The 4,250-nt window shown below is 47.7% G+C and overlaps 1 pseudogene across 1 annotated transcript; it reads right to left on the bottom strand.

Annotated features, from left to right (window-relative positions):
- Window positions 1-1,757: 1,757 nt before the first annotated feature.
- On the bottom strand, window positions 1,758-3,195 carry LOC105537551 (annotated as a pseudogene). Its single transcript, XR_001005731.1, has 2 exons — window positions 2,607-3,195; window positions 1,758-2,270 (listed from the first exon to the last, which is right to left on the bottom strand). The product of XR_001005731.1 is annotated as an aflatoxin B1 aldehyde reductase member 2 pseudogene (transcript).
- Window positions 3,196-4,250: the final 1,055 nt, after the last annotated feature.

Consider the following 4,250-nt stretch of genomic DNA (forward strand, 5'->3'; position numbering starts at 1 on the left):
TGAGGCAGGGGAATCGCTTGAACCTGGGAGGTGGAGATTGCAGTGAGCTGAGATCACGCCACTGCACTCCAACCTGGCAACAGAGCAAGATTCCATCTCAAAAAAAAGAAAAAGAAAAAAAGAAATACCAGAGATTGGGTAATTTATAAACAGAAGAGGTTAATTGGCTCCTGGTTCTGCAGGCTGTATGCAGATTCTGCAGGTTCTGCAGGAAACATGGTACTGGCATCTGCTCAGCTTCTGTGGAGGCCTCAGAAAACTTTCAATTGTGGCAGAAGGTGAAGGGGAAGCAGGCATGTCTTACATGACTGGAGCAGGAGGAAGAGAGTGGGGAGGTGCTACACACTTAACCAGATTTCATGAGAACTCACCATCATGAGAACAGCACAGAGGGGATGGTGCTAAACCATTCATAAAGGATCCACCCCCATGGTCCAATCACCTCCCACCAGGCCCCACCTCTAACACTGGAGTTTACGATTCAACATGAAATTTGGGCAGGGACACATATCCAAACTACATCACCCAGCATTGTATTTTGTAAATAAATAACTTGTTTAATTTTAATCTGTTTCCTCACAGCTGGAGGAAAATTTGCCTCAAGGTGAATTATGCCTTGAGTCCCACCCATATCTGCTTTAGATGGGACTGGACTTTGGATCTTTGAGTTGACACTGAAACAAGTTAAGAATTTTCGGGCTACTGCAATGGAATGAATGTATTTTGCATTGTGAGGACATGAATTTTGGGGACCAGAATAGAACGCCATGGTTTGAATGTGTCTCATAAAGTTCATGTGTTGGAAACTTAATTCCCAATGGAACAGTGTTGGGAGGTGGGACATAATAAGAAGTGATTACATCATGAGGGCTCTACCCTCATTAATAGATTAATGTCATTATCTCAGGAGTGGGTTAGTTATTGCAAGAGTGGCTGTGTTATAAAAACAAGTTTGACTCTTCCTGTTCCCTTGCTCTTACCCTCTCTTGTCCTTCTGCCTTCCATTATGGCATGACGCAGCATGAAGGCCCTCATCAGATGCTGGCTCCATGCTGTTGGACTTCCCAGCCTCCAGTACCATGAGCCAAATAAATTTCTGTTTATTATAAATTACCTAGTCTGTGATATTCTGTTATAGCCATGTAAAACAGACTAGGACACTCTGCCTATTTCAAAACCCTCCAGGGACTTCCAGTTACATTTTGTATAACATTCAAACTCTTTACTTTGACCTAATAAGATATAGTAGCCCTTACCAAAATATCTGATCTTATCCCATACTATGCTGTTTGCGATGCTTCCAGCTATAATTTGTTCTCTCTTCAGGGCCTTTGCACCCTGCGTAAAATGTTCTCTCACCATCTTTCTCATCATCCACATCTCAGCTCTAGGGTCAGCTCCTCGGAGAGGCTTTCCCTAGTCATCCCAACTCAGGAGCCCCCTACTGTGATCAGTATCTCATCGCATCACCCTGGTTTTTTTTCTCTCTTTTTTTTTTTTTGGCGGGGCTAGGGGGTTGACCTGGGCTATGGCTGGGTCAAGTGCCTGCTTTATTCAATGGGAAATGCCCAAGTGGGACTCACCCCCACCTTTCACAATATAAAGTGAGCAGGGAGCTAGGCAGGAAGCTAGAAAAATAACACATGGATCCAGACGATCCAGAAAGACCCTGCTAAGTCAGCTCAAGGCCAAGACTGGTCGGCATGAGAGAACAAAAGGTGACAGAAAAGCCTTGGGCAGCCTGAGCCACGATGGGCCTAGCAGAAGTAGTTGGGACATTCGTGGGCAACCAAATGCCAGGTTTGATTAAAAGTGTCCATGGCAGTCGGCTCCATGGGCCCTTTCTCCATCGCTGCCAAGTTCTGCTCCAGCTTCTCCAGGCTGGACATGCCCAGGATGACCGCGTCTCCATGGGCACCCTGCAGCTGTAAGTGGTGGTACATCCACCAGAGGGTGGCCGAGGTCATACTGGGGACACTGGCACCATACACAGCCTGCATGGCCTTCTGCACCAGGGCAATGGCCTTGTAGTGGTGCTCCTTCCAGAAGCGATTCCTGTAGGTCTCAGCCCAGCTATTCCCAAAGAAGTGGCCCCCGGGCTGTTTCTTGCCCTGGCCTCATACTTGTACTTGCCGGTCAGCAGGCCCCCAGCCAGAGGGTGTAGGCATAGAACCTCAGTCCAAAGTGCCCAAGGCAGGGGAAGAGCTCCATTTCCACCTGCCAGGTGGTGGCGTTGTACATGCCCTGGTACACAGTGGGCAGGATCCAGCCTTTGCTTTTATTTATTTATTTATTTATTTATTTATTTATTTATTTATTTCTGAGACGGAGTCTCACTCTGTCGCCCAGGCTGGAGTGCAGTGGCACCATCTCGGCTCACTGCAAGCTCCGCCTCCCGGGTTCACGCCATTCTCCTGCCTCAGCCTCCCGAGTAGCTGGGACTACAGGCGCCCGCCACCACGCCCGGCTAATTTTTGGAATTTTAGTAGAGACGGGGTCTCACCATGTTAGCCAGGATGGTCTCGATCTCCTGACCTCGTGATCCGCCCACCTCGGCCTCCCAAAGTGCTGGGATTACAGGCGTGAGCCACCGCGCCTGGCCCAGCCTTTGCTCTTGCAGAGCATACAGATCTCCGCCACTTCTCAGCCGGCATAGTTGGAGAGGCCAAGTTCCATGAACTTGCCCTCCTGGTGCAACTGGTGACAGGCACACAGCGTCTCTTCCACTGGGGTGCTGTGGTCAGGTGCATGTAGGTAGAAGAGGTCCACTTGGGGACACTGCAGCCTCTTCAATGACGTCTCCAGCTGGGACCGGACATTGTCAGGCTTTAGTGATTTTCCCTCCCAAGGGTTGGCCTTGGTGGCAAATTTCACTCAGTAGTCGCTGCTGCCCAGCCCCAGCCCCAGGCTGCCCAGGATGGTTTTGGACTGGCCATCGCTGTACGTGAAGGCCATGTCCAGCTTGGTGTGGCTGCACTCCAGGAAAGCGCGCATGGCCGTGGCACTGGCGGATGCGTCCATGTGGCCCCCCATCTCCATGGTGCCTAGCACCATGGCATGCCGGGCCAGGATGCCCAAGGCGGCCCGCGTTGGCGGTGGACGGGACATGGCTAGCATGCGGGCATCGGGTGGCAGGGAGCAACCTGCGTAGTGGACCGCAGCGTGGGGCATGGTGCGAGACTCGGCGCTCAGCATGGTGTGGTGCCTGCCCCTCACCCTGTTTTATTTTCTCCCTACCACTTAACATTATCTCAAATTGTCTGTCCATTTATTGGTTTGCTTATTATTATACATCTTCACCACCACTAGAATGTAAAGTTCATGAGAATGGCAATCTTATTTGCCTCTGTCCTGCTGAATGTCTAGCAACTAGCTCAGTACTTAGCAGGTGCTCAGTGGATTATTTGTTGAATAGATGAGTCAGGATATGGACCGGCGTTGTTGAAACCATGGGAAATATGTGATCATATGATCACTTCAAGGAGAGCCTGAAGAGTTAAATGTAGATTATAAAGGAGGGAGCAGAGGAAAGAATGCCTACAAAGCAATTTGGAGGAACAACCAGGGTGGTAGGAGGAGAAACAGGAAAGTGTGATGTTACAGAAGGCAATCCTACTTCTCTCCCCAAAAGCAACCAATGCTAACAGATGGGTGGGTATCCTTCCAAATCATGTTCTATATATTTACATACATTCACAAATGTTTATATTATATGCATATGTAGTTTTGGTTTTTATATAAATGAGCTCATAGTACATGTATTATTCTATCACTTGCTTTTTTTTAAAAAAAACAGCTTTTTTGAGCTATAATTCGTACACTACACAATTCACACATTTAAAGTGTGCAGTTCAATTGTTTTCAGTATATTCATGGATGTGTGCAACCACTGCCATAGTCAATTTTTAGAACATTTTCATCACCTCAGAAACAAACCCTGTATCCTTTAGCTATCGCCTCTTTATCCCCCAACCCTTAGCAACCACTAATCCACTTTCAGTCTCTATAGATTTCCCTATTCTGGACTTTGATATTAATGGAAGAATATGTAATATTTTGTGACTGGCTTATTTTACTTAGCACAGTGTTTTCAAGGTTCATCCATGTTGTAGCATGAATCAGAACTTCATTCTTTTTATTGCCGAATAAAATTGCTCTTGCAGGCCAGGCATGTTGGTGCACGCCTGTAATTTCAGCACTTTGGGAGGCTGAGGCAGGTGGATCACTTGAGCTCAAGAGTTCAAGACCAG

The sequence above is a fragment of the Mandrillus leucophaeus genome, unplaced genomic scaffold (genome assembly GCF_000951045.1).
Source record: "Mandrillus leucophaeus isolate KB7577 unplaced genomic scaffold, Mleu.le_1.0 Scaffold174, whole genome shotgun sequence".
NCBI lineage: Eukaryota > Metazoa > Chordata > Mammalia > Primates > Cercopithecidae > Mandrillus > Mandrillus leucophaeus.